The sequence below is a fragment of the Armigeres subalbatus genome, chromosome 2 (genome assembly GCF_024139115.2).
Source record: "Armigeres subalbatus isolate Guangzhou_Male chromosome 2, GZ_Asu_2, whole genome shotgun sequence".
In the NCBI taxonomy this organism is placed as follows: Eukaryota; Metazoa; Arthropoda; class Insecta; order Diptera; family Culicidae; genus Armigeres; species Armigeres subalbatus.
Window position 1 is genome coordinate 182,237,659 of NC_085140.1, and position 14,329 is coordinate 182,251,987.

A 14,329-nucleotide genomic window follows, 5' to 3' on the forward strand; every position below is an offset into this window, starting at 1 on the left:
GCAGCTGTAACATGTCTCTATAATGAAATAAATAAACTTTGTTCTAACGGCTCATCTGATTCCTGCCATTTGGTTCAAACCATGATTGGATACCCTAAGTTGTGCAGCGATGGCAGGCTGTTGTCATAGGTAAATACCAGTTAGATCAAGGTTTATTTGAATTATAATTTTTAGTACGCTATATAATAGTATTCTTCTAATTTCTACTATCGTTTTACAATGCCTTGGACGCATCAATAATCCTTCAAGCTATTTATTGATCAGTCATTGCATTGTGTACTTCCATAAATCCGCCAGTTAGGAAATAATATAAGACTAATTTTTTTAAAGCGAGCGATTCTCTACAGAACTCTGCAGAGGCCCGAGCAAAGCCTGACGAATCTGATTTAAAAGCACCCAGGCGGAATGAAACCAGAGGTGGACAGGAACGGTTCTAAGGCCTGCGAATTTTTAAGAACTTGGATAATATTCACGATTTGAAAAATGATGTCATTATCACTATGTATGGGATAATGGATGGGTATTGCTAAGCTTATACAACACGGCAGACTCGACACGTTGTTTATTTTACGGAAGAGTGTCAAGCGAAGATAACATGCACTAGACATCCCAGAAGAGGCCGCAGGCTTCATGGTAGGTCGCGTACACGATGGCGTTTTGCCATCTATAGTGAGCATTACAACGTCGCATGTCGTATCCATCGTAGGATTCGTTTGGAGTCTCAAGGCTCGATTTCAGTCAGACAGTTTGCTGCAACTGATTAATTACGAACGATGTAACGACTCTCAATGGTTATAAGAACAGCGAGGTAATGGAACAAAAACTAGCCTACCAAAAAGCTATTGGAATGCATAATAAAACAAAGGATGAATACTGACTGGTTTGAATGAGATGCCTGCAATAGTCATTGAGCATGGTACAAAACTAGACGCAACTGATCGTCGGGCAATTAAAAAAACCTCTCGTTCAACCGACGATATTCGGATTTCTGAATATCGCCTTAACCATTGAAAGGCAATCTGATCCTTTCTCACAAAAGAAAGGTCGAACAATCCACAAGGATATTCTGTTTGTCAGCTAATATTGGCGAGAATGATTAAAATATGGCATTTCCAACCTAGACATCAATCCTTCAGCTTCAGCAGCAAGTTAACATACCACCGGAGAACAGCGTGCATAGAAAAGATTACTGCGAGACACTCGAGGATGCAGATGAACCATATTTGCACCACCCTTAGAAAAAATAGCTATACAAAACGGCCCCACCCCACAATTCCAGTCCTCAGGGAGAAGCCGGAGCCGTCGGACCCTATCATCGCAATTTTGTCTATTTTAATAGTGTTTTCGTGTTTTTCTCACGACCAAATTTTATCCTTACTATCATTTTAATGTGGTAAATTTTAATTCAAATAACTGGCGAAGCCCTTGGTTGACTCGTAAGACGGTCCTTCTGGTCCCGCCTTCCTCTTAATTAAAATTGCTAAATCCTTCTAATTCCTTTCCGCATTGGCGTTGAACTTAAAATTATAAATTTCAAAACACCTAAATAAAGACAGCTTCGATCTGCTATTAGTTCCGTCCTGGCAGTAGCAAGTGTGAATATTACTGCGTTTGATCCGACTTTATCGTCGACCCTTTATGCAGCGCAAGTAATCATAATTGTAATTCCGCAATTAGTAGCACGAAAGTTCTAAGCAATAAAATAAATAGCTCTCGGCATTTCGGTAATCCAGAAATGCAATATGATCGATCTGACAATTCAACAGATATTCTATGTGTCCACTTAAACCAACATCCATACCACTATTGAAAGACTATTCAAATACCATGTGTTTGGATCTCGACGGGTTGCCTATTTTGCAAACGCCCACATGAAATTCCTAAAATTAAATTGAAGGAAATCGCGATCTTCGCGAGAACGTAATTATAAATCCGCGATTTTCGCGACAATATTTGACGGAACCGCGATTTTCGCGACTGGAAGGGTAAATCCGCGACAAATCCGCGAAATTCGCGAAAAACGCGAAAATCGCGAAATCCGCGACTGTTGTAACAGCCCTGCAAATGGTGAAAACACTGTATAGTCCCGCGAAATGCGGAAACGTGGTAATTTATTATCAACCACCTTGTTGTGGTTGATAATAAATTACCACCTTCTTCGTGGTTGATAATAAATTATTTTGACCAAAATTGAATCCCATAGTATGATTCGGCTAATTTTCAATTGGGAATGATAGCACAGTATTCAGCGTTGAATGCAATCTGCAATGCAATTCTTAGCAAAACACTCGCTATTAGTAAAAAATAGTGCCCACAACCGGAAAATGCGGAACTGTCAAAACATTATTAGTGACTTGTCATAAGACGAGTTTATACAATCCCATTGAATTCCACCACTTAATTGTATCTTGACAGATACGTATTTCGACCTCAACAGTAAGGCCGTCTTCAGTGTCTCGTACTTGACTCGACTTGTACGAGACACTGAAGACGGCCTTACTGTTGAGGTCGAAATACGTATCTGTCAAGATACAATTAAGTGGTGGAATTCAATGGGATTGTATAAACTCGTCTTATGACAAGTGAAGACATTCCACTAAAAAGCTCAAAATAATTTTCTTATCATTATTAGTGATTTTTTTTACTTGAATATTTTTATTCAATCGATATATAGGGGAACAGACGGCTTTGGCAGGTTTTGTTCTATTATTGGCAGGGGGTTTTGTCGACCGAATTTTATGAAATTTGGCCACAATATTCTTTGATATGCAAAGAATGTTTGGGCCAAATTTGAGCATAATCAGTCATAAAAAACCCCCCTGCCAATAATAGAACAAAACCTGCCAAAGCCGTCATTACCCCTATATAATTATGCAATACAATAAATTTACTGCATGAATATTCAATTCAATTATCTTTTGGCAACAATTCAGTCAAATTTTTAGCACATTGAACACAGCAATATTTTATATTGCTCCCGATTTTCACGTGCCCATCAATGACAGGCCGGCATCTCCGGTGTCATCAATAAAACATCGTGATGACATTTCATGTGAATGACAACCGGACAGCTTACCCTATAAATTCATTTTTTTCACTTACATCACCTGGCGCCCCTTCTGTACCAATCTACCAAGTTTGCACAAGAATGAATAATACCCAGTGTTGAAATCATTGAAACATTGCACCCGAATTAGTTCGGAGCTCATCCTTCCCATTCAATAATGGATAAAGCGATATTTTTAAACCGAAGATGCCTCATTGGTACTGAACGAAACCCATCTGCATAAGTAAACAAATGCTGATAAAAATATCTAGCTCAGGTAACTTAATCCGGAATGCGGCTGCCCGTCTTGCAGCAACGCCTCTTGGGTTCATAGATAATGTTGAGTCATCCACAGCGAATTAGTCGGGCGTAAACAGTTGCCAATTGCGGTGGATGATGCCTGCCAAAGTGAAACAAATTAGTGGGATTGTTTTAATTTGTATAAATGGATTCAGGTTGTTTTTTTTTCTTGGTACTTGCCTTGCGTGCAGTATGTGGGTTGATGCCATTCCGATAGCAGAGAATATGATTCATGCCAAAAGGTTGAAGAACCAGCTAACATATTAGCACTTCTTAAATACTACGGTGCATTGTTAGAAACGCGCCGATCCAGACGTGAACTTTGCATCATATGCATACTTCTCGCTTGAACAGTGGAATTACTGAGTTCGATTGTAATTAGTCAGTAATGATGTTTATTTGAGAAACAGGGAAGTGAGACCCCATGAGCAAACACGGTGGCCGTTGACGAAACTCAACAGATCCCAATAATAATGGGGCTAAATGATACTTAACTGGTAGAACCCGAAGGCGTCTAATTGATGTTTGGTTAAAATGAAAATTGTCTGGATTCAAAGGTTGATTCGACAATTTTTTTGCCGTAAAGGAAAATGAACCGTCTGGCTTTCTGTATAATAGGTCTGTATTTATGTCTGTTTGCATTTACAAGAACAATAAGCTTGGACATTTTCCTAGAAGCACACGAAAGTTAGCTTCTCACCCGCTTATTGATTGATGTCAGGTGCTTTTGGTAGACCTAAAATAGAATTTCCACTGATTCAACACAAGAATTTTCAAATATTGCAATGAATTTTCACCCTACTAACTCCGACCAATATTAGCACGTTCCCTGCATTATTATTTGTCCGGCTTTGCATCACGATTGCGATAGTCACCAAAGTGGCATAGCACTTTGTATCAATTAGCAAATAATTCTGCTACCGTGTGGACCATGTGGAAGTAATTGAGCGATTGATAATCGAAGAATCGAATGGCATACACCACAATGTGTCTCCAATACGAGAAGGGTATAACAACAGACAACCAGACATCACACTCAGAGATTTTTTTCATCGATCATTTATTGAACGGTGTATTTGAACATTCATTAAAAGTACAAACAACTACCGACGATGCTTCAATAGTTTTGTTCGCGTTTGACCGTTGCTCACTACCACCGTCTAGTTCGCGATTGGCCAAACACTGTGTAAACAAACAACATAGGGCGTTACTGATTTTCGTACGTATGATTGTCTGGGGTATAACTTTGCGATAAAACAATTGTAATTCATCTAAATATATATTGATAACACAAATCCAGACCAACATTTGAAATGGGCGTAACAGCCAAATTTTATTCCTTCTGATTCTTTGTCTACATATATAGCTATGTAGACGAAAAATCAGATGGAATAAATTTTGGCTGTTAAGCCCTTTTCAAATGTTGGTCTAGAAATGGTTAGCGCTCATTATTTTACCGAGAATTTATCAATATTATAGGCATTACACCATTTCAGCTATTTATGTATTTGGAATAACAAATACATACATTTCCAGGAACAGAACCAGGATTTCCATGTGTTTCGTATCAGTTTTCCAGGTTATGCATTTTTATCGGCTTTAAATATTTGGGTTATACTTATGCTTAATCTCTGAATCAGTGGAAATGGAATTATTCGTGGCACCAGATAGCCATGAACAAAACCTTCACGTATGATTAATCGACAAACACAAAACCATCCAATTAGATTAGTGAAGCAGCCGTATCAAGAGTCTATTGTCGTGCTGTGATATGCAAATTACGCTCGATGAGCTGTATTTTAAATATACATTATAATGTTAACAAAGGCAAACGGATTCAATGAGGGTAAACGATCTTCGAAAAAAAGCTTAAGATGTCTTCAAAAACGAGTTATCATTGCGGTATTCCCCCTTCTTTGGGTAGTGGGTAAAACTACAATTCTGCATACAACAGCATTAAGATGAATCGCATTTTGGTTAATAAGCCCTATGGGAAAAAATTGATCGACATTTAGCATGGTGTCTAAATATATAACCATTTCTTGCTCTATCGATGCGCTGCGGATGTTTTAACAGGACGTTTTTTCTTAAGAATTTGTTTTACAAATAATAGATGGTTTTAGCCAGCGGTTCTCAACCTGTGATACATATACGCCTGGGGGTAGATTTGCTGGTATCGTGGGGTACCTGAGGCAAAAATGCGTAATGTTGGATGTTGTATTATAATTGCAAAAATACTGTTTTTAGGAGCTTTTTTCAAATAGTTGTAATTATGCTTGACCTTGAAACGCAAAGTATATTTCGTTCAAATGGCATAACTGCCAGACGGAGCCCCTTCATGTGAAGAAAGGAATAGTCTAGTCGTTATTTCAAACCCCTCGGAATGACATAACACCATTTGGCATAAAGGTCATTTAGCATAAAGGCTATTTGTCATAACGGCTATTTAGCATAATGAACATTTGGCATTTTTTTTTTGTGTTCTATAAAACTGATGCTGCAAAAAAAAAAACCGTATTGGACGATAATAAGATTAAAAAGACATAATCAATTTACAAAGCAATAACAATTGTAATCTCTCCTTTGGGTTCATGGTTTGCCAAGTGAAAAGCAATGTTTATTGATCAAGACAATGGTGGATGTGATTCGTTGTTAAAAGTAGGTACTTGCTCGGAATAAGACAATGGTAGATGTGATCCCTTCTTAAAAAGTAGGCTTTTGTCCGGATTAAGGCAATGGTGGAAGTGATTCCTTTTAAAATAGGCCTTTGTTGAAATTAGGGCAATGCACAATGGGTAAAAATTGTCCTTAAGGCGAATAAATTCAATAACTCGGTTTAGTATGGGCGGAATGCGCTGCAATAGTAGAACTTTATGGGGAATCGTGCAAAGGTTTTTAAGTTCACTGCAAGATCTTGTTTTGCCCTAATGTCCCTTATTAATTAGGCTTTCGGGAAGACCTTGTTTTTTTGGGTAATAGTTAGAAAATATAAGAACGTGGGGTAAAATGTGCAATATTTTAGCTTCTTAAGTCGTGCAGTGGGCAAAAATAACTCCACTCGATTCCTTGGAAAATTCAAGATCACACTAGTAATGTGGGGTTATTAGTAAGCAATTTATGGAATATGAGAACGTGGGGGTAAAATCAGTAAGATCTCAGTTCCCAACAACGTGAAGCAAACAAAGCTCACGTAACACGATTTTTGGCAACATTTGAGGTCAAATGTGTTATGTGTTGTTGATTATTTCTTACTCTGAACTTGATGAATAACATAACAAATATGAGGCATTGGGGTAAAACGAGGTCTTGCAGCTTCGTGCAGTGAACTTAACCACCTTTGCACGATTTCCCAGAAAGCTCTACGATTTGTGCCAAAATTTCAGCGCAATCCGCCCATACCGAACCGAGATATTGAATTTATTCATGTTATGGACTATTTTTTCCCATTGTGCAATGATGGATGTGATCTTGACAACTGGGCAGTTGCCCGGACTAAGAAAATAGCAATTCTTTGAAAGTTTTATTTTGGCATTTTTGGATTAAGGTAATGACAATTAAGACATTGATGATGTGCCGTCTTTAAAAGTAAGAGTTTGAATGTGATTCGTTCATTGGATGTCGGGTCGGCGTTAGCTTATAATAAGCCAATGGTGTTGTTCTAAAATAGTTGTTCTAGGCCTTGCATAAGGCAAGGTGGATGTGATTCTTTCTTTGAAGATTGTCGTTTACCCGGATTGAGACAATGGTGGATTTGATCCTTTCTTCAAAAGAAGGTGTTTTTTTTTCAAGTTCGTTTATTTGGTAGGCTCAGGCGTGTACAAAAGAAGGTGTTTGTCCGGCATCAAGCATCAAGAGTCCTTTTTTGGAAGTGGCCATTTGCTTGGAATAGGTCAATGATAAATGCGATCTCTTCCTCGGAAGTAGTTCTGCCGTTTCATTTGTCCATCCTATCGAAAAGTGTCTTCCATTAGTCTAAGTTTATCAGAACGTTTCCTCGACCTACTTTATCTACCGTCGTCAGGGGTGACAAGGGGCAAATTGGGGTAAAAATGGATCACTGTTTCAACTACATAAATGCTTGTAGAAAAGTTTTAATATATCTGAGTTGCCCTCTAAACTAAATTATAAGAGACCTTTTTGAACAGTTTTGTTATCCGACCTCCATACTGTGTCGGTGAGGGCGCTGACCCATTCTCACCCCCTAGACCCATTGTCACCCCCCTATGGCGGTATGTGAAAAAACGTCAATTACCCCATTTTCTTTCACAGTATCAAATTATGTCAAAAAATGACCCACTATTTTATTGCAGTTGTCCTTATGTTGGTTTTATTCAATGAAAAATAGGCTTCGTCAAGGCTACAATAAACCTAGTTCTGCTATATGATGCTCCTCCGAAAATCTAACAAGTTTTGGTTGAGAGACAGTTCTTTTTACAGGATCTTTTGGCGGATTCCTTTAACACTATGGAAATTATGGTGAATTATTGATTGCACCAAATTCTTTGATGGTAGTTGGACATGAATAAGAACACTTTCTTTGTAGATATTTTGTAGTTAAACAATATTCTATAATACATCAAAACTAGATTTAGGTAAATTGATTTTTTATGAGACCTTGGGCTTTTCTATCAGCCTTGGGCTGTAAGTCTCGGTAATAAAGATATAGAAAAAATGTTTATTTGGTTTTTGTTTGATGGTTTGGTTTTAAAGATGTTTGGAAAGAGCGGAGAAACCATTCACCCAACGCTTCAATTTTTCTGAGTTTCGTGAGCAGTCGAGCAATCTCATGGTTTCAAATGGAACTGGTCCTCCGTTGGTTATCGGATTGTTTTCGGAATTTACGGATTATTAAGAAATACCAATATTGATCGGAGTTTGTAATTGTTCGCTCCAACTTCATTGAATTTCTGGAGAAAATGGAAACGAAAAACAGATTATAGCGGGCTTGGTAGTCATATGGCTACTGCTTCTGCCTCATACGCAGGAGGTCATGGGTTCAATCCCAGGTCCGTTCCATTCTCCTACTTTGTATCTTTCTCTATATTTCTCATGTTCTAGCAATTGCTAGAACTGGAAATGGATTTCCAGACCATTTACATTACTATTCCTATACCTTCAACTTGAGTATTCTAACAGTAATCTGCTAGAATTGGAAATGAATTATAGAGCTCGTTTCCTACATCCAATTAAAAATTCCATCAGTTGCTTTCTCCTATTTATCACATTGGCAGCTCGTTAACCAAGACGGACATCTGCCTCTCGAACCCAACCCAAAGATTCCAACAAATTCCGCATGAACTCGTGGCAAGTGCAGGGGTATATTCGGTTTGCAGTGGGCGAGTGATTGCATCATCATTTCCTCCCCCTTCCCTACAATGACTTGCATTCTGACGTGGCAGGCGCCAGTATGACCTAACAAATAAGATCGCCAGTACTTGTACATTGAAGATGTGTGCTAGTCCCAAGCAAACATCTGTTGGTTCCCTGTGCAAGAACAGCTGATCTGGTCATAATGGAGTAGCAACTACGAGCAGTCAATCAAACTCAAGCTCAAGCTCAAGCTCAAAATGGAAACGAAAAACAGATTATGTTTGCACTATAAAACTGGGCTGCCAAAATTATGATCAGCGCAAGACACCTGAAGCTTTTTACAATTCCTATCTTCTGACTTTTTCAGTCTGAAAATTATTCAAACGGGTTCACTTTTGAAATGCCCGACGTTTCGGCCCGTTTATTGGGTTTGTTCAGTGTACGAAAAACGGCAGACATCTTTTCCCTTAAAAACCCAATAAACGGGCCGAAACGTCGGGCAATGCAAATGTGAACCCGTTTGAATAATTTTCAGACTGAAAAGGAAAGGACTAGAAGGACTTTGTTATCAAGCAACAGGGCATGAAATTGTTCCTCCGACATTCACTACTGATAAATTTCCTCTCTTTCACGTGAACGCTGAAAAGCAAATCAGTCAGCCATATTTTACCTCTATCGTTTCCCATGCCGTCTCAATTGGGCAATGTGTCTTGTTCAATACCTCAAACTCTTCTGAATTTGTTGACAGAACAAAAGTTGTTCAACGATGTATGTATTTCTTGCACTATTTAATGTAGATCGTTATTAGCAAAGATATCGGAAATTCAGAAAATATTTATGATCTGACCTTTTTAAGACAAAACAATGAGAATTATTCGATCGCTCATAAAATTCTTAAAAGTTTGAATTTGATTTTTTTGAAATTAAAAATTGTTGAGTCTCCTCTGACCAGTTTCGACAGGAGTTTCAGAACTTGTTACGCAGCTACCGGATAATCTATTGCACTACCATGAGTCTATTTTTTCATGAAATTTTTAACCATTTTAGGCGTCAGAGAAACAATTTCTTTGACGCAGGCTGTTCAATCCTTGCCTTGTTTACAATTCTGTCTCATAATTATCGAATGACGAGTTGTATTTCAGGTGTCTTATTAAAGTTTTAGGTTTTTTCAGGTGTCTTATTAAAAAGAGTTGAAAATGTTGGGTGAACGATTTCTTTCACTAGTCAATAATTATTTTGGCCTCTTACTAGTGAAGATTTCGGAACTTGAACGACTACACTGAGCGAAATCAAAATAGCACCACCGTGTTTTTCACTAATATTTTCTTAAATTACGAACAGATGGATGGTTCTCCCAGCAGCTCATGCAACTCGTGGTTCATTCGCCCCCTCCACGTACCGTCCGCCATCTGCATCCCACCATAGATGGTACGCAGCACTTTCCTTTCGTAAACTCCAAGTGCGCGTTGGTCTTCCACGAGCATCGTTCAGGTCTCGTGTCCGTAGAGCAGGGATGGGAAAAATCAAATTTTCAAAAAATCGAGGATGATCAAGCTTACCCGCGATCTTACTTTTAAATTATCAAGTGATAAAAACTCGCCAGCGATTAGGAATCGTTTGAAAATCGTATCTTGATTTGAAGCATTTACCGTTACATTTAGAACTATTTTTCCTTACTATCATAAACCATAACGCCAAATAGAAGATATAACGGGACTGTTGACAATTTGCTGATATTAGTAAAGATTAATGTTTGAATGAAAATTCTGTGTTTACCAGGCATTGAAAAAAATCAGATCATGAGTTAAAATCGTCTAAATTCATGCCAACTTGATGCTCTACTGCGGCCTAATCGCTGATGCTTTCTAGATCGTTGAAATTTGGCGTTCGTTGATTCAATGTTTAAAGATCTTCATCGCTCACCAATGGGAGACAACTGAGCGAGGCAAATCACTTGGTAACCTAACAATGAGTGTTGTTACCACACGCTGTTAGAAAAATCTTTTCAAACATTAGGAAAATTAAGTCCGCTATGAGAATGGAACTCTGATACACTGCATGGGAGGCTTTGATACTTTCTCTCCTCCATCCCAGCAACTTGAAAGCAGAGTGAATAAAGCAGTACACCTGATGTGTTTTGGTTTTATTCTAGTAGATCAAGTGTAAAGTGCCACGCAGAATGGGTACGTTTGCGTACGTTTTGACAGTTTTTCCATGGAAAAATTGTCAAAACGCACGCAAACGTATCCATTGTGCTTGGCCCATAACACAAATGCTCAAGTCGTAGCTTCATGGATACCATACCAAGTTTGGCTTGGCGAACTCTGTTGCTCGTTGTTTACGCAGCAACGATCGCTCATAATCGTTGTTTGGTATCCATCTGAGCAAGGCTGTTCACTCACTGGCATAGGATGCTATGATTGAATTAGATCAATGCTCGTCCGCTTCACTCACGCTTTCAATGCCTGGTGTTTACTATCGTTTGAGTGCAACATTTGAGAAGTTGTCGCCGGCGACAACTCGCCTACTGTTTTCACGTGAAAAGTTTTCACATGAAAATTGCAATCATTATCGTTTGATAATGATTCAGCACAACACTGCCGTAGAGGACTACCGGTCTAATAAGCGTTTTGTAGATTGTCATTTTGGCGGCGAACTCTATTCGATCGAAGCGTCTTACGGAGTCCAAAGTACGTACGATTTGCAGCTATCATGCGTCTCCGAATTTCTCTGCTGGTATCATTTTCGGCAGTCAGCAGTGAGCCCAAGTACACAAATTGTTCTACCACCTCGATTTCGTCACCCCCGATGCAAACTCGCGGTGAGTGGCTCACATTGTCTTCTCTTGAACCTTTTCCTATCATGTTGTAGCGGCCAAAATGGCGGCTAGCATTCCGCGGCTTGTTCCCCGACTCCTTGCAAACAAAATGGCCTATGCGCCACCTCTGAAGAGTACCACCTGTCGTTTTCTACGATGCCCGGCTAGATACTGACCGAAAGTCAGCTACTAAATTCTCGGAGATGAACGGGAACAAGCAAGCATTCTAATTCCGACCCGAATGACCTGGAAACACCGACAATCGACACCTATCTAGCATAGCTCGCAAATTCCACCAGATAACCGAATTCCATCAACACGACCTAAGTTCGTTATCATCACTGGCAGAAATTCCCCAACCTCTGCACCCTCATTCCACTTTGGAAGCTGGATAGACCAGACATTACACGGACAAACTAAAACTACTCGAACGTGAAACACACTTAAGCTTTCTTAACTATCACTAATACATGTTTTTACGGAAACAAAGACTTTATCAACGACGTTTATTTAACGGATTACTTAACCTAGGTATTTACAACGGTCATTCCGACCGGCCGGCTTAATTTCCCCTGTTCACATCTGGCTACTTAACGTGTGCGGTTTTTGCCTACTCTAGCTAATATTGTGTGTCTGTGCTAAGGTGCTTGCATGCAAGGCTTTCTACTCACGGTCCTTCGGGGCTTATGTTTTCAAGCTCCCTTTTGTGCTTCCTACGACGACGACGACGGCGATGGCTGCCACCGGCGATGACTCGTTGATCTGCAACCGAGTTTGACGTTCACGCACGAGGTTTTGGTGGTTTTCCCGTGCCGTAAACTTACTGGCTGGGCGAACGATGATCGGAACAGTCGCCTGGAGTGCGTTGAGGGCGTTCGCGACTCCCTTCCGGCCTCAAACCGCCGGGAAACTTTGCTTCCAGAGCGTAGACTGGATGCGCGACGGAGGGTGGTGCGGCGGCTAGCTTTATCGTCTGCGCTTTGTGCGGTATTTTTGGATTGGCTTTGAATGAAATAGCCGTACCTTGCGCTAGGCTAGACGACACAATTAGCACATATGATGACACACAATTAAAGTCATTTACCTTTGAACTCTGACACTACAGTTTAACACGCACAACTTTTACCTCACCAACTTCGATTTCTAGCAAGGGTCTTTACGGGGAAACATTTAGAAATAATTACTACTAACTTAAGAACACTTCACGTTTTAATAAACTTACAACAATTACACCACGGAAACTACAAAACTTCGCGATCCTTCTTCTACCACGGTCTGGGACAAAGTGGACGAGACTATTTCTGAAATCCCTCAGATTCGTCTTCGACTTCGTCTTCGACGTGTTGATGACCGATCCGCTTAGCTTCCCTCTTCAGTCTGATGTAGGCTTCCTCACTCTTCTCAAAGTTACGTGCCATAATATCTATGTCGTCGGTGAAGCCAAATAGCTGGACAGACTTATTCAAAATTGTACCACTCGTGTTAATCCCTGCTCTTCGTATTATCCCTTCCAAAGCGATGTTGAATAGCAGACACGAAAGACCTTGCCGTAACCCTCTGCGGGTTTCGAAGGGATTCGAGAATGCCCCTGAAACTCGAACTACGCACATCACCCGATCCATCGTCGCTTTGATCAACCGTGTCAGTTCATCTGGAAAGCCGTGTTCGTGCATTAGCTGCCATAGCTGGTCCTATGCGGCTTTGAAGTCGATGAATAGATGATGTGTGGGCACGTTGTATTCACGGCATTTCTGCAGTACTTGGCGAATAGAAAAAAACCTGGTTCGTGGTGGAGCGTTCGCCCATAAAACCCGCCTGGTACTGCCCCACGAACTCCCTTGCTATTGGTGCTAGTCGACGGCATAAAATTTGGGAGAGTACCTTGAAGGCGGCGTTGAGCAATGTGGTTGCGCGTTAGTTGCTACAATCTAGCTTATCGCCCTTTTTGTAGATGGGACACACGACATCTTTCGTCCACTCCTGCGGCAAAACTTCCTCCTCCCAAATCTTGTTGCTGACCCAGTGCAGCGCTCTAGCCAGTGCCTCCTCACCGTGTTTAATTAGCTCTCCTGGTAGTTGGTCAACCCCAGGGGCTTTGTAGTTCTTCAGCCGGCCAATCTCCTCTTGGATTTCCTGGAGATCCGGAGCCGGTATAATTATATCCTGGGCGCGTTCTCCCAGGTCCATCACCATACCGCCATTTTCGTCTGCCACATCGCCATTCAGGAGCTCTTCGTAGTGCTGCCGCCACCTTTGGATCACCTCACGCTCGTTCGTAGGAAGGTTCCCGTTTATGTCCTTACGGCTGTGGCACGTGGCCCTCACGTTAACGGTTTAACTTCTCATACAACTTTCGTGTGTTATTGGCGCGGTACAGTTGCTCCGTTTCTTGACGGTCTCGATCTTCCTGCTGGCGCTTTTTCCTCCGGAAAATCGAGTTTTGTCTGTTCCGCGCCTGTTTATATCGTGCCTCGTTCACCCGCGTGTGGTGTTGCAGCAATCTCGCCCATGCTGCATTCTTCTCTTCCACTAACTGCTCACATTTGCCGTCATACCAGTCGTTTCTCTGATCCGGAGGCACCGTGCCAAGTGCAGCGGTTGCGGTGCTACCAATGGCGGATCGAATATCTCTCCAGCCATCTTCAAGAGACGCTGCGCCTAGCTGCTCTTCCGTTGGAAGTGCCACTTCCAGCTGCTGCGTGTATTCTTGGGCTAGTCTACCGTCTTGTAGCCGCCCAATGTTAAGCCGCGGCGTCCGACTTCGACGCGTGTTGTAGACCGTCGAGAGTTTTGAGCGCAGGCATACTGCAACGAGGTAGTGGTCGGATTCAATATTCGCACTGCGGTAAGTGCGG

General features: G+C 40.9%; 1 protein-coding gene across 4 annotated transcripts in view; it reads left to right on the forward strand.

Annotated features, from left to right (window-relative positions):
- The window catches only part of LOC134211353 (G-protein coupled receptor Mth2-like), a 146,355-nt gene that overhangs the window by 31,605 nt on the left and 100,421 nt on the right, over positions 1-14,329 (forward strand). The window lies entirely within an intron of this gene.